Source organism: Neoarius graeffei, chromosome 12 (genome assembly GCF_027579695.1).
Source record: "Neoarius graeffei isolate fNeoGra1 chromosome 12, fNeoGra1.pri, whole genome shotgun sequence".
In the NCBI taxonomy this organism is placed as follows: Eukaryota; Metazoa; Chordata; class Actinopteri; order Siluriformes; family Ariidae; genus Neoarius; species Neoarius graeffei.
In genome coordinates this window covers 28,308,003-28,329,539 of record NC_083580.1, presented here as the reverse complement: position 1 = coordinate 28,329,539, position 21,537 = coordinate 28,308,003, and the positions used below count along the sequence as shown (strand labels likewise).

The 21,537-nt window shown below is 41.6% G+C and overlaps 1 protein-coding gene across 2 annotated transcripts in view; it reads right to left on the bottom strand.

Annotated features, from left to right (window-relative positions):
- The window catches only part of col5a1 (procollagen, type V, alpha 1), a 278,601-nt gene that overhangs the window by 171,551 nt on the left and 85,513 nt on the right, over positions 1-21,537 (bottom strand). The gene's annotated exons all lie outside the window — the stretch shown is intronic.

Below are 21,537 nucleotides of genomic sequence, written 5' to 3'. Positions count from 1 at the left end.
GGATTTTTTCAAGCGCCCCTAAAGGCAGCACTGCCGCTGACTCCTCCCTCGACCTATGGTAAAGCGTCTTTACAACACATGATTCAGTCAGTGGAGGAAGCCCGCCTACAGTTGAGTGTGTGGAAACAGTGAGGGAGAGAAGCAGAAGAAATGGATTGCGAAGAAACCCCAGGTGGTAGTGGCGAGAGTCACCCAAAGACCCGAATCGAGCTCGTGCCCAAAAAGGGTTCGCATTCGGCGCTGTGGAAGTATTTTGGGTTTAAGCCAGACGATGACAGTCTGAGGTGCATTGGAAAGTGTGTTCTGCCCTCGTTGCAGCACTGCAAGGCAACACCACTAATCTCTACAATCACCTGAAATGTCACCACAAAGTAGAGTATGATGAAGCCGTACAAGGCAAGAAACAAACACAGACGACAATAACCAGGACCTTGTACAATGCAACGCCATACCCACCAAACTCCAGTAGACACAAGGAGATCACAGCAGCTATCACATATCACGTGGCAAAAGATATGGCACCGATAAACACTGTACAACATGAGGGATTTAGGAAGATGATAAACACTCGACAAACGGTACTCTATCCCCTCCTGCAACTTTTTTTCAAACGTTGCGCTCCCCGATATGTACAATAAACAGCAGGCAGTGGTCGAGGCAGAATTGCAGGAAATCGATCATTTTTCCGCTACGTCCGATTTATGGTCCAGTCGGACCATGGAACCGTATTTGAGCCTGACGGTTCATTTTATAGCGCCTGATTTCACTATCAAAAGCCGGTGCTTACAGACAGCTTTTTTCCCCGAAGACCATACAGGCGAGGCCCTAGCAAAGGGATTAAAAGATGTCCTCGCATCTTGGAGTCTGAACGAGGATAAATTGACCTGCATCACAACAGACAGTGGTCAAAACATAGTAAAAGCCATCTCCCTCAACGATTGGACCAGGCTCCAATGTTTTGGACATCAACTCCATCTGGCAATAGGTGAGTTCCTTTATAAAGTCACAATAACAATAATAATAAAAGTAATAATAATAATAATAATAATAATAATAATAATAAATATAAATAATAAAAATCAGCCAAGGGCGGCACGGTGGTGTAGTGGTTAGCGCTGTCGCCTCACAGCAAGAAGGTCCTGGGTTCGAGCCCCGGGGCTGGCGAGGGCCTTTCTGTGTGGAGTTTGCATGTTCTCCCCGTGTCCGCGTGGGTTTCCTCCGGGTGCTCCGGTTTCCCCCACAGTCCAAAGACATGCAGGTTAGGTTAACTGGTGACTCTAAATTGACCGTAGGTGTGAATGTGAGTGTGAATGGTTGTCTGTGTCTATGTGTCAGCCCTGTGATGACCTGGCGACTTGTCCAGGGTGTACCCCGCCTTTCGCCCGTAGTCAGCTGGGATAAGGCTCCAGCTTGCCTGCGACCCTGTAGAAGGATAAAGCGGCTAGAGATAATGAGATGAGATGAGATGAAAAATCAGCCACATATCTAATTTTTTTTTGCTACTACTACTGTGCCTCTGCCAAAGCAAAGTTCCTGCAGCTCCTGCTAACAAGCCTATTGTTCAAACATTTGATACTCTACTTGAATGACCATGTGAATGTTTTTTTCTGTTTTGTGCAATAAACAGTGCAATAAACATTTTGTATAAAAAATCGTGCCAAAGAATCGTGATCTCAATTCTAAGCAAAAAAATCGTGATTCACATTTTTTCCAGTATTCTAGAACCTTAAAAACATCTCATCTCATCATCTCATTATCTCTAGCCACTTTATCCTGTTCTACAGGGTCGCAGGCAAGCTGGAGCCTATCCCAGCTGACTACGGGCGAAAGGCGGGGTACACCCTAGACAAGTCACCAGGTCATCACAGGGCTGACACATAGACACAGACAACCATTCACACTCACATTCACACCTACGGTCAATTTAGAGTCACCAGTTAACCTAACCTGCATGTCTTTGGACTGTGGGGGAAACCGGAGCACCCGGAGGAAACCCACGCGGACACGGGGAGAACGTGCAAACTCCACACAGAAAGGACCTCGCCGGCCACGGGGCTCGAACCCGGACCTTCTTGCTGTGAGGCGACAGCGCTAACCACTACACCACCGTGCCACCCCCTTAAAAACATCAAATGATTAATTTTTTGACATTATGATTGTGATTATTATTATTATTATTGTTATTATAGGTTAAAATTACATTCAAGGGTACATTAATTGTAAGGCAGATAACTAATAATTTTTAAGGGAGCAGCTTAAAGCGAGATGGCCTTTTGATTTCATAAAATCGGTAAAATTTAGTTCCCTCTGAAATTTGGTCATTGTGATATATGTTTATTTCCATAATATCTCACAAAATATCAGGCCATTCTGTGGCTGGGAAGTTATTTAATTTGAGGGGATTCCCTAGCAAATAACGTGCATGAAATCACTCGCTTCATGTAGTCAGGCAGACACAGGAAGTCCATGTGCGCATGTACAAATTTACCTTTGACCATGCACTGACAGTTACATCATTCTGTTGCTAAACGAACAGCTGATCACACCGAGGTGCTCACTGACCGCCGATATTTATTAGTTTGGTCCTGTGTTTCCTTTCCTTCACAACATAACGTCTTTCGCTTTCCATTACTGTAGTCAGTTTTCCATGTTTCATTTGCATACTTACATCCTCTATCTTTCTCCCCTGCTTCAAATTTCCATCCCACAATGCCTTGCACAAATGGGGAAAGCCCACCATGTGATGCATGATGTAGTATCTTGAATTGGGTCATGCTGAAGCCTGCTTCAAAAATAGCGGAGAATTTAGGGCCACGTGGCCCTAAATTCATTAATTGTTTTATTCAGGGCTTTGAACCAGAATTTTTTTCCTATTGGTTCGTTCCGAACAGAAACGGAATTTTAACGTTTCCGGTTTTGGGTTCCACCATTAAATAGATGTTCCCGAACCGGTTAGAACAAAAAAATTTCGTTCCCGGAACGGTTAATTACGTTCCCTGTCAGCGGTTTAACAAATGGCTATAAAGTTATGTCTCTGTCTCATCCAGCTTAAGCCAAATGTAGGCTAATTCTATTACAACCTTCATTAAATAAGACAAGAAATAATTCAAAACAATTATTATTTCAAATGTTGGCGATTTGGATTCTCAGTATGTCTTCCCATCTACACAAACAGAAAAAGTGCCAAAAATGAAAGATAATTTGTTTAGTGTGTTACCAAAGGCTAGTCAGGCCCTATAGAGGGCTACCGCATGACGTCACCGCGCCGCGAGAGTTTGTTAGGCGCCATATTGGAAGACCAAGTACACATCTATGCAAGTACATACATACATAAAACAAACTACACCTGAAATGTAGCCAGAGCCGGTTCTGCCCTAATCTGGACCCGGGTGCAACATCGCGCACCCCCCCCCCCCCCCCCCCCCCCAAAAAAAAAAAACACCAGTCTAAATCAGGACAACCATCACATAACTATAACTATAAACATTTTATATCAACTATTTTAACTAAATGGGTTATAATAAATAAGCCTGCAGGCAGCCACGGCGGGCTGCCTCAGAAAAGTAACCATTCAATGACACAACTGAAAGCCTGCAGCCACGGCGGGCTGCCTCAGAAAAGTAACCATTTGTCCTACCTTAAAACTCGTTTTGCATTTTCTGCCTCCTTTTTTTGTATTTTCAACCCTCCGTTTATTTTCTTTCCTTTTCTGAAAACCCGATTTGTGTCCAGACATTTTGTTCTGCTACCAATGAACTAACTCGTCAGGTCTCGTCTCTCGAGCCCGCGATGATTCCCGTGGGAAGGGCAACAACTGATACATTTTTACAAACAGCCAATAGGGAGGTTGCATCGTTCAGGCTCTTCTTTGCTCAGACACTCAGTAATGGAGACGTGATAGTCCACCTTCCCGCTCTCTCCATTCAGTCAGCGAACGTCACACAGGAAGTGAACCCCAGCGGGTCATAGAAACTTGCGCAGGAGAAGAATGGCTTTTTTATTTGTAGGCTACGGAAACTTTGAGGAACGAAATAAAAACCGGTATTAACCGGTTACCATTATTTTTAATAAGCGTTTCTGTTCCGGAACATAAAAAATAATAAAGTTTCTGGTTTCGTTTCTGTTCCATGTGAAATAGAAAAAGTTCCCGGTTTTCGTTTCTTGAACCGGTTCAAAGCCCTGGTTTTATTTAAAAAAAAACTAATAAAATTGGAAGTCTGTGATTCAAATTCAGTAGCTTTTGGCCCACTAAACAAAAATAATTGGGTGTCAGGGAAAATTATTTTTATGACCTACACTTGAAAAATCTGAAAGGTAGTATAGCGTTAATATAGCTGTCAATTTCGATACAGATTAGATGTACAAAATTAAGGAAATCAAGGAGTCTCTGGCTATATTTCACTGATGTCCAAAGCTTTGTTTGTTTGCTTATATACGTTTTTGAATATCATAATGAAGCTCCCCACACGCAATGTGCACAGAGTGAAGCTCCATATTTAATAATAATAATGCATCAACCTGATTTTTGATGGATTTTGTGACCATACGATGTCCATACATATGAATGACATACGTGTACAACCACAGGGTACCCAGTTGTAAGTGCAAGGCAATGTATCTCAAAGACCTGACCACTGGACAATGAAATTTGTATCTTTATTTACAAAAGATAGACGGTTTTTTATCCAGTGCTTATTTTTAATTTTCTTTTTAAAAAATAATGTGAGATTATTTACTAACACATTTTACACTCATTGGGAGCTACACACAGACACACACACACACACACACACACACACACACACACATATATATATATATATATATATATGTGTGTGTGTGTGTGTGTGTCTGTGTGTAGCTCCCAATGAGTGTAAAATGTGTTATATAAAAACTAACAAAAATCTGGTTTCCGATGGCAAATTTTCCATCCCACATGGGGATCTTCTTCGGGCACTGTATTTAAACATACAAACAGCAGTACACAGAGTGTACACACACACACACACACACACACACACACACACACACACACACACAGAATGCCCTTGTATGGCATTTGCTTCAAATTTATACACTTGCACACAAATTTGTGTCTGGATAGCTATTTTCTATATTTTAAAGTTATATTCTAAAGGCATCAGAAATTCCTTTATAAAGTGTCCCCCATTTAAACCTTTCTAATCTGTCTTGACCGCAGATATGACTACTGACTATAATAAACACTATGCTGAGAAAAGCACATATGTGAACATGCAACTGAAACATGATGAGTTCTATAGCAGCACCTGAGGTGTCATTTAAAATAGAAATGCCTAAGTAGAGCTCCAAAGTCGGCTAAAAAGCCCTCCCCAGCTTCTTTCTTGAGAAATGTATTGCAGCAGTGCAGGGCTGGTGTTGTTTGAAAGTTACCAAAGAACTCTTTTAAAGTGTTGTTGTGATCCAGCGTTATCGGTCACTTCACAGGTGCAGATGATTCCCGATAATGGCGTACACTCTCCATGAATGAATATGATCATGCTCTCTGTATATTTTAATTCTCTGGGATGTGCAGATTGGGATCTATGGTGTTCAAACAGTGCATTTGCATTAGATGCATAATTAATATAATGCTGATTTCCAGTATGTGATTCGTACATTTCCACAATGCACATTGTCACATTTTTGCACAGTGATGCTTCCTTACTTTGAATGTTTTCAACATCATTTCTTAGACAAAATGTAACAAAATAACAAAATGAAAAGATAAAGAAGACAAAGAAGAAGAAGAAGAAGAAGAAGAAGAAGAAGAGAAAAAGAAGAAGAATCGTGAACTTCTAGCGAAATAGGGACAGACAGACAAATACAGAAAGAGCATGAGACACAGTTTGCTTATGAGACAGTGAAAGTTACACGCACTGTTGGATGTACATAAATAAAGCACAAAGCACAACTTGATGTAGCCACAAAATTCAATTTTTAAGTTTTATTAAAGCTGTAGCTCATCACACAAATTGCACCTAGGTCTGCTGAATAAACACATTCTGTGTGAAGTGGAAATTGTGGTTGGAAAGATGTAAAGTGTGAAAATAATCAACCACATAACCAATACACTATAATATGCTATAATAAAAAACTTTGTAATTAAACTGTATTTTATTTTTCTTATGGTTCACTGCATCACCACTGTGCTGTTTAATGTACTGAATTACACTATATGGTCAAACCTATGTGGTCTCCTGACCATCACATCCATATTTGTCCATTCCAAAATGCTGAACATTTTCACAAAGTTGGTCATTGTCTGCAGTTATAATAAACTCCACTCTTCTGGAAAAAGGTTGTACTAGATTTGTTTAAAGTGGCTGTGGGGATAAGAGTTTTAGTGAGGTCAGGCACTGATGTCAGTGAGTAGGCCTGGTGCATAGATGGCATACCTGCCAACCTTGGAAAAAAATTTTGAGTAGCAACTTATCGCGGCGGTGCAGTGCAGCACGGCGTGAGGTCAGGCACATTTGCTGATCAGTATTGATTGTAATGAGTGAGCATTTGAACAATGTATTACTAAGCACAGAGTTCCCACCCACCACCATATCTAGTTATTCAATATACAAGTAGACTATGAAGAAAACAAGAACTCTTTTAATGAAAAGGCATGAATATATTTCCAATGCTTTCACCAAGACATTTGGCACAAGGCAACTGTGCCCGAAAAGTATGTCCTTTATACAGACCTTAAACTTAAAGATAAGGGATAAATGTACTGCCTTTGGCATATTGTGTCTTAAATACATTGGGAATTATAAACAACAAAGAATCCCAAATAGCATGCTATGTCCCTTTTGACATTTAGCATTATATTGTATAGATAACAGAAAAACCAAAGGGCTATAGCCTATGTCTTAAAACAGACGCCGGCAGTCTGCAAAATACACACACACACACACTCTAAATCCTTTTTTCATAAATTTAGTTTTGACCGTAAAAGAGATTCTGTTGCTCCTCGCTACACTTTGAACTAGGCTACACTAAACATCGAAAGTGAATATTCCAGAGTACCTATATAAATATTTTTTTTTCAATATTAATATTTAGTAAATGCAAACTGATAACCACACTTACAGAAAAATTTACTGAAAATAAATTATAGGCTACTCTGGCCTATCCAATAACGTAGCCTTTATAATATTCATATTCACTGACTTGGCCTAATTTGGAAAAAATAATGGCCTATGTATATAAATGCAAGCATTTCTATGTTAACAATATTATTACCTGTATTTCCTTGATGGCTAATGTCAAAATCATAATTGCACACTGTGCAAAACGCATGATTAGGCAGTTTAGAGGGGCGGAGGCATGGCCATTGATCTTGATACTTCGTTAGGAACTTCTGAGGGGCATAGACTCGCTTCTTTTTAGATTTGCTTCCCTCTCTCTCTCTCTGTCAGTATCCTCATCTGACGTCATGTGTATTATTAACTGCAAGGCACGCACATACACAAACACATCATCATCCACCACACGCACTTACGTGAAAACACTTTGTGCGCTGCTCATTGAATCTCACATGCACGAGTAGCCTAGTTCAGAAGATTTTAACGCGTCTATCGGTTGACTGGATGGAAACGTCAGTAGGCTACTATATTTTCACTTTAGGCTATGCAATATTTTTTGGATTGAGAAGCCTGGGTCAAATATCAAAACAAGCTGGAACAAATATTTCCTTCAGATAAAGCGGAACACTGTGCTTTGAACTATGACGTTAGGACAGTTGTCCTTGCTTTATTCCCTTGCCCTGCCCATTTACCTTCGAAACGGTGTTTAGCACCGTCGTCCCTTGTAAAACCAGTCACAGTATGAAGATCGACCGAGAGGGATGAAAATCAATTTCGTTACTTTTGTTTTGACGGCTCCTCGGCTCTCCGCTTAGCCTCATAGCTTAGGCCTATTTGAAGAGTTTAAAACTAGCGCTGTGATTGGTCGAAGTCTTCTTTTCTCTACAGGTTGCTGGTCAATGCGGTTACACCCATAGACGAGTTGCCTAGTGCGCGAATGCACAGACAGTTGAACCGGAATATTAAAGATCTTTGAACTCAAAGCCATCAATGGCTTTTTGTGTATTCTGAAGTGTTAAGTCGTAGCAGCGTAGTTTGATGTCTAAATGCGTATCTGCTACGCAAAATGCGTAAAGGTTGGCAGGTCTGAGATGGCATTCCACTTCATCCCAAAGGTGTTCAGTAGGGTTGAGGTCAGGGCTCAGGCCATTCAAATTCTTACGCATCAGTCTTGGCAAATCATGTCTTCATGGAATTCGCTTTGTGCATACAGGTATTGTCAAACTGGAACAGGCTTGGCCTTAGTTCCAGTGAAAGGAAATCTTAATACAACAGCCTGCAAAGCCATTCTATACAACTGTGTGCTCCAATTTGTGACAACAGTTTGTGGAAGAAACACATATGGGTGTGATGGTCCACAAACTTTTGGCCATATTGTACATCTGATAGATGTGAGGAATCTGATGTACAGTATGTGTTCCTGACATACTGTATGTGGTATGGCCAGGGTTGCCTGATCTATGTGATAAAAGCAGCTCAAATGCTTTTATTGTACTGAAAGACAGCTGTCATGAGTAATTCTTTCAAGGTTCTAATAAGGTCTAGTACTATTACACAGTTTGCCATAAATACAAATATTTATGAGAATGAATAAAACAACCAGCTGTATTGGCAATTCAAAAGTAACCCAATTTTATGCCTAGAATTTTTGCCCATGCCGTGGGTAACATTCCTAAGTAACACGCACATATGAGTAACACGCACGGTGCTAATTTATACATTGTTTCAGAAGGTGAACAGCCAGCGTTACATAGAAACTTGGCCACTGCTAGTTAACCAAGGTTTAGCATATCAGACAGAATAAGTAATCAGTCATACTTCACATTTTCCCTGTCTCTTCTGTACTAACTTTAATAGTGAGGCAAATAAAGTGTCATATAAAACAAGTAGAATCATGACCTTTGAGGCCAGTTATTGTGCAACACACCCTATCTGTAATTGGCCAGTTTCTGGTGATGTCACACCTCAGGCAATAAATTCCACATCAAAAATGAGTTAAAATGCCGCCTACTTCACAACCAATATATCCATAGTCACAATAGTCAAAATAAATAAATTATTCAGAAAATATGACCTCAAAGGCCCCATGAAGTTGGAAAAATTGCAAAGTTCCAGAACAGGACAAGACGGAGTACTGCACTAACCATGGGGTTAAATTACACACTGCTGTGTAAAATTTAATCCATTAACATATATAATTCCCTCCTGCAGTGTTTAATTAACTCCCACTGTGTTCAAACTGTGGATTTATGTGCCTCTGTGGGTTACGAGTTACATGATATTACTGTGATGGACAGTTGGAGCTGTCAGTGTACCAGCACAGTGTGTCTGGGTCTCACTCACTCACTCTGTCGCTTTTACTCTTTCCTGAGGGTTTCAGGTATCCAGACTAGGGGTCGACCGATAATCGGCCTGGCCGATATATTGGGCCGATATTCTGCATTTTTAGGGTTATCGGTATTGGCCATAATTTCCACCGATATGCCGATAACATTCCTTTTTGCAGCCATTTCGTTCCTAACGCGACTGTCACTGCACGTCCTTTCCTGCACTCGCCTCTCTGAGTTCAAGAACACAGTCCCGCCCACCACAACATCTGATTTGTTTGGCACAAGCGATATAGCCAATCAACACGCGTAGCTAACCGCTGTGAACTGTTTCAAGCCGCCCCCTCACTCCGACTTCCGTTCTCTGAACAGACTCTTAGGCTACGTTCACACTGCAGGCTGAAGTGACTCAAATCCGATCTTTTCGCCCATATGTGACCTGTATCCGATCTTTTATTGACAATATGAACGACACAGATCCGATTTTTTCAAATCCGACCCAGGCCGTTTGGATATGTGGTCCTAATTCCGATTCCTATCCGCTCTTTTCATATGCGACTTCAGTCTGAACCGCCAGGTCGCATTCATCCGACTTACACGTCATCAACAAGCCACAAACGTCACTATTCTGCGCTGAAGTAGGCGGCGGGTCTCTCAAAAAAAGTTATAACAACATGGCGCATAATCACGGGCGCAGATAGAGAGTGGGACTCGTCCCACCCAGATTTAAATTCACCTCGCTCGGTCCCCCCCACTTATAGGGAGGAAAAAACGTCTATGCTGTCTTTCTTTGCATAAGGCAAACCTCACGGAAAAATCAAAAGACTAATTACCATTCGGTTTATTGAGGTGCACAGCAGTGTATACATAGTTGCAACAACTCACATAAAACAAAACAAAGACTGATATTCCGTTGGTTGAGCTGCGCAGACTGCACAGGTTGCGAGCTCGAGCTTGGTTGCTATGGTTACTAACAACAAGTTTGACAGGCATATCGGGGTTGGTTTGCTGGCAGCTTTGTCCCCCCACCCAGTTCAAAAAACGTATCTGCACCGCTGCGCATGACATCAATGCGAGGGACGCTTCGGGCTGTGAAGGTTCTGAATCTTCTCAGTGGAAGGACGCAGAGGTTAGGGAGCTGATTTCCATTTGGGGGGATGCAGCTATTCAAGCTAGATTGGATGGGTCATACCGCAACCGGGCAGTTTTACTTCCGTAAACACTGGCCATGCTCACTGCGTGTGACGTCGTCGTATCCTGCAATGCGCATGCGGAACACTTTTAGGTCGCTTTTCGTTCATACTGAGGATCACATACAAGTCGCATATATTTGTTAATGTGAACGACCTCACAAAAAAATCGGATTTCACAAAAAAATCGGAATTGAGCATTAAGCCTTGCAGTGTGAACGTAGCGTTAAAGGAGCAGCCGCTCCTTTTAACATGCAGAGCAACTGTGCTTCCTTCACTACAATATAATCCTCCTAAATTGGGAATATTAGGCTTGGGCATTAAAAGCATTAGAATGTAGATGGTTACTTGTTAAGTTGTTACATAATAGGGAGTGATAGCCTACTTTATGTTTGATTTTACTTTTTAAAAAATGCTGCAGGCAGCTCCCTACACTTGATTTGTTATTTAAAAACTACTTGAAGTTGGTAAGTCTTACTTAGTTCTTAGTGTAAAAGAATCCAGAGTGTATTTTCATTTATTTTCCACTGAAAATGGTGAGCTGTAATATAGTAGAGAGTGATTTTTTTTTATTGGTGAATATTTATTTTATTTCTCATTTTATTCTAACTAATGTTTGACTTTATTGTACAAATGCTGCTGGCATCTCCCTGCACAAAATTTCATGTTCAATTTTACAATTAAACATACATTTCATGGATATGAAGGTCTGTGTCGGTGTGTGCTATGTTTAATTTCATGTGAATTATAATGTTTACATTTATCGGTTGCACATATCGGTTATCGGCATCCCAATTCCATAATAATCGGTATCGGCCCTGAAAAAAACATATGGGTCGATCCCTAATCCAGACCACACATACTTAATGACTGCTTTGTGACAAGCTTTTTAAAGTAATCTATCTCTCTCTCACACACACACACACACACACACATTTTCACTAGCTGTTACACAGCACTAGCTGGCTCTTTTTAAACACGCACCCAAGGAGTCCAAGCAGCATTTCAATAATGTCATTGCAGTCAGCTTTGTGAGATGCCTGGTTCAATCCCATTTAGACAGAAGTAGAGAGATAGAGAGAAATAAACAGAGAACAAGAAACAGACAAAGTGCTCAGAGGTTAATGTTAATTAAGATGGCTGTTGCTATAGGTAAATGCTTTGGTTCGAATGTGATGGAAATTGACCTATATTGTAAATTATGAGCTCCCCTTTGCGTTAATTAAAGCCTGTTTTTTGGCTAACCATTAAGCTGGGTTAGAAGATTATGAAACTAACCTGTGGCACTAACCACAGGTTAGTTTCCACTAAGGCTCCCTCCCACAAGTGACCCCTTCCAGTTTGCCTACCAACCAAACCGGTCCACTGAAGACACCATCTTCAGTGGAGAAGACACCATCTTCAGTTTACGAGACTCTTGAAAAAACTGTACAAAATCTCAGTTCCTCAACATCTGAATTGGACATTCTGCCCACCAACTTTTTTAAGTCTGTTCTTCACCACATAATTACAGATGTGCTTCAGATCATAAATACATCCCTAGAGACTGGCATTTTTCCTGTGTCCCTGAAAAAAGCCGTTGTAAAGCCCCTACTTAAAAAGAATAATCTGGATGCTTCAGTATTGAACAACTACAGGCCAATACCAAATCTACCATTCATCGGGAAAATCCTTGAAAAAATTGTCTTCAATCAATTAACTGCCTTCTTGATATCAAACAGCTGTTTTGATAACTTTCAGTCAGGATTTCATGCCAATCACAGCACTGAAACAGCCCTGATTAAAGTTATAAATGACATACGTCTTAATACTGATACAGGCAAAACATCGGTCCTGGTGTTACTGGACCTCAGTACAGCTTTTGATACTGTTGAGCACAATATACTGCTATATCGACTTGAACACTGGGCTGGGTTGACTGGTAAAGTTATCAACTGGTTAAAATCATACTTAAAAGATAGACGCTTCTTTGTTACCATGGGAAATTGTACCTCAACATCAATGTCCTTGACCTGTGGTGTCCCCCAGGGGTCGATCCTTGGACCATTACTATTCAACCTTTATATGCTCCCACTTGGACAAATTATCAAGAACAACTCAATTTTGTATCACTGCTATGCAGATGACACCCAAATTTATATTGCTCTATCACCTAATGATTATGCCCCCCTTGAATGTCTCTACCAGTGTATCGACCAAATCAACAACTGGATGTCACAAAATTTTCTTCAGCTGAACACAGATAAAACAGAAGTAATTCTATTTGGGGAAAAAAGATGAAAGACTCAGGATTACCACTGTTCTTGACACAAAGGGGATTAAAACAAAAGATATGGTTAAAAATCTTGGTGTTTTCATTGACAGCGAGCTAAACTTTGACAGTCACATGAAAGCAATCACTAAATTGGCATTTTATCACCTAAAAAACATTTCCAAACTAAGAGGACTTATGTCAAAAAATGATATGGAAAAACTTATACATGCCTTCATCTCTAGTAGGGTTGACTACTGCAATGGCCTTTTCACAGGCCTGCCAAAAAAGACCATCAAACGACTTCAGGTGATTCAAAATGCAGCGGCTAGGGTTCTCACACGAACAAAAAGAACAGAGCACATTACTCCAATTCTAAGGTCCCTTCACTGGCTTCCAGTAAGCTACAGAATTGACTTTAAAGCATTGTTGCTGGTGTACAAATCTCTAAATGGTACAGGGCCCAATTACCTCTCTGATATGTTGCAGCGGCCTAACCCAATCAGATCTACCAGATCACAGCAGCAAAATTTACTGGTAAAACCTGTTGTTAAAACAAAGTGTGGTGAAGCAGCTTTTAGCTACTATGCAGTACAGCTATGGAACCAACTCCCAGAGGATATTAAAATTGCTCCTGCTGTTGGCAGCTTCAAATCTAGATTAAAGACTAGATTTTCAGATGCTTTCTGCTAACTGATAAATATCATCATCTTTACGTTTTAAACTTTACTTAACTTTTACAGTCTTTGCATGTTTTAAACTTTACTTAACTTTTATTCTATTTTATTCTGCTGTTTTTTACTGAACTTTTACTTCATTTTATTATTTTATTTCTACTATTGTTTAATTCTTCTTATTTTTTTCTCTCTTCTTCCCCCTTTATTTTATGTAATTTTATTTTCTATTGTTTACTGTTTTGCCTTTACCTCTGTAAAGCACATTGAACTGCCACTGTGTATGAAATACGCTATATAAATAAACTTGCCTTGCCATCTCTTCCGCTCTTCACATGAGCCTTGCACACCTGGAGGAGAAGAACACTAATGTGCAGATGTTCTTCTTGGACTTCAGTTCAGCGTTCAATACTATCATTCCACAGCATCTGACGAACAAACTGGGTCCCCTGGGCTTCAGTACCCCCCTGTGCAACTGGCTGCTAGACTTCCTCATTGAAAGACTACAGTCAGTGCAGGTCGGACAGAACACCTCCAGTGTCATCACTCTTGGCACAGGCTTCCCTCAGGGCTGTGTCCTGAGCTCTCTGCTGTTCACGCTGACGACACACAACTGTGTCCCCAGGGCTACCAGCAACCACACTGTGAAGTTTGCGGACAACACAACGATGGTAGGCCTCATTAGGGACAATAACGACCTGGCCTATAGAGAGGAGGTGGAGCAGCTGGTGGGCTGGTGCAGGGAAAACAACCTGATCCTGAACGTGGACAAAACCAAAGAGATAATTGTTGACTTCAGGAAAAACCAGCCCAGCCATGTGCCACTTCTCATCAACAACACGGCTGTGGAGATGGTCAGTAGGACCAAGTTCCTGGGGGTACACATCACAGACAACTTCACCTGGTCTGTGAACACTGATCAAAAAGGCACAGCAATGTCTGTACCTCCTGCATAGGATGAGGAAAGCCCACCTGCCCCCACCCATCCTCACTACATTCTACAGAAGCACCATAGAGAGCATTCTAACCAGCTGCATCTCTGTGTGCTGTGGAGGCTGCAGTGCCTCTGACTGGAAAAATGTGAGGAGAGTGGTGACGACAGCGGAGAAAATCATTGGGACTTCTCTTCCCTCCATTCAGGGCATTGCACCGAGGCGTTGCATGTCTCGAGCCAGAAACATCATGAGTGACCCCTCACACCCTCATTATGGACTGTTCTCACCTCTGGCCTCTGGAAAGAGGTTCCACAGCATTAGGTGCAGGACCATCAGGTTCTGTAACAGCTTTTTCCCCCAGGTCATCAGACTGCTGAACTCCAAACCCAAACTCTAAACTTCTATTTATACTTGAACATTCCTAATTCCACAGGTCACTTTATACTATTGCACTTTATAATATTTTTGCTGCTGCATAATTTAATTTAATACACTTCATATTTAATACTGTGCTGAGCCAAATTGCAATGAAATTTCGTTCGGTGTACACGTGTTGCATACTGAATGACAATAAAGGTTGTCTAAGTCTAACCTGTGGTAGAAATTTTTTGTGCATGTGCAAAAACGTTTTGCAGCTACAACCCCGATTCCAAAAAAGTTGGGACAAAGTACACATTGTAAATAAAAATGGAATGCAATTATGTGGAAGTTTCAAAATTCCATATTTTATTCAGAATAGAACATAGATGACATATCAAATGTTTAAACTGAGAAAATGTATCATTTAAAGAGAAAAATTAGGTGATTTTAAATTTCATGACAACAACACATCTCAAAAAAGTTGGGACAAGGCCATGTTTACCACTGTGAGACATCCCCTTTTCTCTTTACAACAGTCTGTAAACGTCTGGGGACTGAGGAGACAAGTTGCTCAAGTTTAGGGATAGGAATGTTAACCCATTCTTGTCTAATGTAGGATTCTAGTTGCTCAACTGTCTTAGGTCTTTTTTGTCATATCTTCCGTTTTATGATGCGCCAAATGTTTTCTATGGGTGAAAGATCTGGACTGCAGGCTGGCCAGTTCAGTACCCGGACCCTTCTTCTACACAGCCATGATGCTGTAATTGATGCAGTATGTGGTTTGGCATTGTCATGTTGGAAAATGCAAGGTCTTCCCTGAAAGAGACGTCGTCTGGATGGGAGCATAAGTTGCTCTAGAACCTGGATATACCTTTCAGCATTGATGGTGTCTTTCCAGATGTATAAGCTGCCCATGCCACACACACTAATGCAACCCCATACCATCAGAGATGCAAGCTTCTGAACTGAGCGCTGATAACAATTCGGGTCGTCCTTCTCCTCTTTAGTCTGAATGACACGGCGTCCCTGATTTCCATAAACAACTTCAAATTTTGATTCGTCTGACCACAGAACAGTTTTCCACTTTGCCACAGTCCATTTTAAATGAGCCTTGGCCCAGAGAAGACGTCTGCGCTTCTGGATCACGTTTAGATACGGCTTCTTCTTTGAGCTATAGAGTTTTAGCTGGCAACGGCGGATGGCACGGTGAATTGTGTTCACAGATAATGTTCTCTGGAAATATTCCTGAGCCCATTTTATGATTTCCAATACAGAAGCATGCCTGTATGTGATGCAGTGCCGTCTAAGGGCCCGAAGATCACGGGCACCCAGTATGGTTTTCCGGCCTTGACCCTTACACACAGAGATTCTTCCAGATTCTCTGAATCTTTTGATGATATTATGCACTGTAGATGATGATATGTTCAAACTCTGCAGTTTTACACTGTCGAACTCCTTTCTGATATTGCTCCACTATTTGTCGGCGCAGAATTAGGGGGATTGGTGATCCTCTTCCCATCTTTACTTCTGAGAGCTGCTGCCACTCCAAGATGCTCTTTTTATACCCAGTCATGTTAATGACCTATTGCCAATTGACCTAATGAGTTGCAATTTGGTCCTCCAGCTGTTCCTTTTTTGTACCTTTAACTTTTCCAACCTCTTATTGCCCCTGTCCCAACTTTTTTGAGATGTGTTGCTGTCATGAAATTACAAATGAGCCAATATTTGGCATGAAATTTCAAAATGTCTCACTTTTGACATTTGATGTGTTATCTATGTTCGATTGTGAATACAATATCAGTTTTTGAGATTTGTAAATTATTGCATTCCGTTTTTATTTACAATTTGTACTTTGTCCCAACTTTTTTGGAATCGGGGTTGTATATTCAAGTACAATGATGTTACATTTGAACTCATATGAGTACACAAAATGCCTCAGAGCATGGACAAGTTTTGTATCAGTGATTTAATTTGCATAACTTTTAATGAGGGCGGCACGGTGGTGTAGTGGTTAGCGCTGTTGCCTCACAGCAAGAAGGTCTGGGTTCGAGCCCCGTGGCCGGCGAGGGCCTTTCTGTGCGGAGTTTGCATGTTCTCCCCGTGTCCGCGTGGGTTTCCTCCGGGTGCTCCGGTTTCCCCCACAGTCCAAAGACATGCAGGTTAGGTTAACTCAGCGGTTCCCAAAGGGGTCGCGGAGGGACTCCAGGGGGGTCGCGGAGAGACAGGACTGTTTGCATAACACAGAAAAAAAAACGGGCATTGGAATGTTTTGAATGGCGTCGGAATGTTGGTAATGCGTCAGCCGGCAGAGAGTCATTAAATCAGTCTATAGAACCCAATCACCCCCTTTCACTCCATAATCGCTCCCCGCCCTCCAATCTGTTGGATTGCTCTGATATTGTTGTTGTTATTAGCAAACCCTCCTCCTGTGAATACAAACTGTATAAAACAGGTCCCTATTTTGAGATTCAGAACAAAACATCGGACGGCGACTTTATGACAACATGGACAAGTTTCTACGCGTGCTTCCTACAAAACGCAAGGCTGCTGCACAGGACGAGTTCCCATGCACTTCGGCAGCGAAAAAGATAAGGCGGTATGATGATGCATACATCGAAATGGGCTTTACGAGCACATTGGTGGGTGGTGAGGAACGACCGCAGTGTGTTCTCTGTCTGAAGGTGCTGGCGACAGAAAGTTTAAAGCCAAACAAGCTGAAGCGTCACCTGGACACGGCACACCCCGAGTACAAGGACAAGCCGGTTGAATTCTTTCGGCGGAAACTTTTGAACTTTCAGGCACAACGGGTGAACTTCACTAAAGTTGCGTCTGTCAATGTCAATGCCCAGCTCGCCTCCTACAAAGTGGCCTACCTCCTTGCGCAGACCAAGAAGCCACACACAGAAGCGGAGGAGGTGATCCTGCCCTGTGCCATTGAAATGGTGAGGACCATGGTCGACGAGGCAACAGCAAACAAGTTACGGGCGATCCCCCTCTCAAATAATACGATTGGAAGACGCATACATGACATCGCTGGCGACATTGAGGAGCAGCTCACCGACCGAGTACGTGCAAGCACCCGGTTTGCTCTGCAGGTCGACGAAGCCACTGACAGCAACCGAGACTGTTTATTAATCACGTACATCCGTTTCGTTGATACAGAGGACATGAGAGAGGATCTGCTATTCTGCAAGGAGGTGAAAACACGAGCCACTGCTGATGAACTGTTCCGAGTGATTGACACTTATTTGCAAGAGGCAAAATTGAAGTGGGAGTGCTGTGTTGGAGTGTGTACGGATGGGGCTCAGGCTATGGCTGGGAAGCGCAGTGGGCTACAAGCGCTCATAAAGCGTGTGTCCCCCAATGTGCAGTGGACCCACTGTATGATTCACCGAGAAGCGTTGGCATCGAAGCAGCTGAGTCCCGAACTGAACAAGGTGATGACGGACGTAATCGCCACTGTCAATTATATCAAAACGCGCCCTGTTAAAGCTCGACTCTTTGCTGCTCTCTGTGAAGAAATGGGCTCCAAACACACGGCAGTTCTGTTTCACAGCGAAGCGCGATGGCTGTCACGTGGGAAGGTATTGAACAGGGTGTTTGAGCTGCGAGAGGAGATACGGATTTTTCTCGAGGAGGAGAATCATGCACTGGCACTCTGTTACAACGACGAATGGTTCCTGATGACAGTTGCCTACCTCAGTGACATTTTCCAAAAACTGAACGAACTGAATCTGCAAATGCAAGGACCCAACACCCATCTCCCTCAGCTTGTCGCTAAAATGCAGTCATTTACAAGGAAATTGGAACTGTGGGGAAAGATGATTGAGGAGGGAACAACAGATTGCTTTCAGAACTTGCATTCATTTCTCCATAACACCAACAGTCACAACACAATCATGCCATGCATTCGTTCACACATTTTTGCCTTCCAACAACATTTTCAGAGGTACTTTCCTGTTATGGATTTGGCACACTATGAATGGATCACAGACCCCTTCAATACAAGGCTACCTGCTCATCTCAGTGTTACTGAACAGGAACAGTTCATTGATGTGACCTCAGACATAGGATACAAACAGCAGTTTAGGGCCAAGTCACTGTCTGCCTTTTGGATTGGGGTGGAAAAAGACTACCCACTGTTGGGTGGAAAGGCTGTGGCCATACTCCTCCCTTTTGCCACATCCTACCTCTGTGAGGTGGGCTTTTCTGCAGTGGCCTCCATCAAGACCAAATACAGGGCAAAGTTGAACATTGAAAACGAACTAAGGGTGGCGATCTCACAGTTATCACCAAGATTTGAAAAACTCTGTACTGAAAAGCAAGCACACACAAGTCACTGAAAAAATATTCTGATGTTCTGTGTAATGTTCTGTTTTATTATGATGTGCAATGCTCTTTTGTGGATAATGCTCTTCTGTGAATAAAAAATAGCAACTTTAATATCCGTCTATTATTATTATTATTATTATTATTATTATTATTATTATGGTTATTATTACTACACTACACACTGCATAATGGGTGGTGGGGGGGGTCGATGTCAGGGGGTCCCAAAAATATTCTGAAGTCCAAAAGGGGGTCCCCAGCCAAAAAGTTTGGGAACCACTGGGTTAACTGGTGACTCTAAATTGACCATAGGTGTGAATGTGAGTGTGAATGGTTGTCTGTGTCTATGTGTTGGCCCTGTGATGACCTGGCGACTTGTCCAGGGTGTACCCTGCCTTTCGCCCGTAGTCAGCTGTGATAGGCTCCAGCTTGCCTGCGACCCTGTAGGACAGGATAAAGCGGCTAGAGATAATGAGATGAGATGAACTTTTAATGAAACCTTTGCAGCTGAATAGAGATAAATCCTCAAAATTAATATAATTATACACATCCTAAAAGTACATAGCATTTTATCAGCATTATAGACGTGACTTCTAATGCACAAACTTTTATGGGCAATTACAGGTTTCCTACCAACTCAGAAATCATTACATATGTAGAGACTTGAATGAACAAAAAAGTGTAGATTTGAAAATATTTGTCATTTTTGGAACAAATTATTTTGGGAAAACCGCGATTATGGAAGTGATATTTTCACATTATGGATGTGATGTGTACGAACCAGTCCTCCACAACATACATAAAGCACATGCTTGAATAGTGAATTTTAACATGGACAAAAATGAAACTTATAATTATGGAAAAAACTAACAATAAAATTATTGCATCCACAGTTAATTTATTATGTGAATTTGTTTTGTGAATTTAAGTGTTTTGCATGTATTTATACTTACAGTTGTGGTCAGAAGTTTACATCCAGTGACATGAAGGTCATCTTGGATATAAATGTCATGGCAATATTTGGGCTTTCAGTAATTTCTTTGAACTGTTCTTTTTCTGTGGTAGAATGATTGTACAGCATACATCTTTAATTAAAAAAAAAACACTAGAATTTGGTGCATAAGTTTTAATTTTCTTTGGGTTTCCTGAAATCAACACAGGGTCAAAATTATACATACAGGGTCAAAAATATACATACAGCACACCTAATATTTAGGTAAAATGTCTCTTTGCAAGATTCACCTTGACCAAACATTTTTGTAGTCAGCTGGGATAGGTTCCAGCTTGCCTGCGACCCTGTAGAACAGGATAAAGCGGCTAGAGATAATGAGATGAGATGAACAAGCTTCTGGCAAAATTCTGGTTGGATATTTTACAACTCTTCATGGTAGAATTGGTAGAGTTCAATTTTTTTTTTTTTCCTTGGCATGGACTCGACTTATAAGCACAGTCCATATATTTTCAATAGGGTTGAAGTCAGGACTTGCTTTAAGCTTAATGTTAGCCCGCTTTATCCCCCACAACCAGCTCTGATGCGTGTTTGGGTTCATTGTCCTGTTGTAACTCCCAAGTCGTGTTCAAGTTTCTGATGGTTTATGCTGAAGAATTCTGAGGTGGTCCTCCTCCTTCATTATTCCATCCACTTTGTGCAATGAACCAGTTCCACTGGCAGCAAAACAGCTCCAGAGCATGATGATCCTATCACCACCACCACCACCAGCTGGTACAGTGTCCCTCTGTACATGGTGGTCATTGTGGCCAAACAACTCAATTTTTGTCTCATCTGACCATACAGCTATCCTCCAGAAGGCTTTTTCTTTGTCCGTGTGGTCAGCTTCAAACTTTAGTTAAGCTTGAAGGTGTCAATTTTGGAACAGGGGGTTATTTCTTGGATAGCAGCCTCTTAGTCCATGGTGATCTGAACTGTAGACAGTGATCCATCAGCTTCCAGTTCATGGCAGGGCTGTGTCATGGTGGTTCCCAGGTTGTTCCTGACCATCCAAACCAATTTCCTTTCAGCTGAGAGTAACAGTTTGGGTTTTCTTGAAGCAAAGTGGCTTGGCAAAGTGACTACACCTCACAATAACTTGAATACAATTGTTTGAACTGATGTTGGAATTTGCAGTTGTTTAGAAATGGCTCCAAGAGACATTCCGGAGTTCTGTATATCTGCGATCCTCTTTCCCAGATCTGCACTGAGCTCCTTGGACTTTCCCATTTTACTGTGTGTTGGTCAATCCAATGAGTGCTGTAAACAAACCCTTTTTATGAAGGCACACAGAAGCTACCAGCTGTAGTCAATCGTGATCACTAACAGGAAGTTAAGAGACCTCGGCCTTGGCAAGATAAGAGACATTTTGGAAGTTTCAGCACC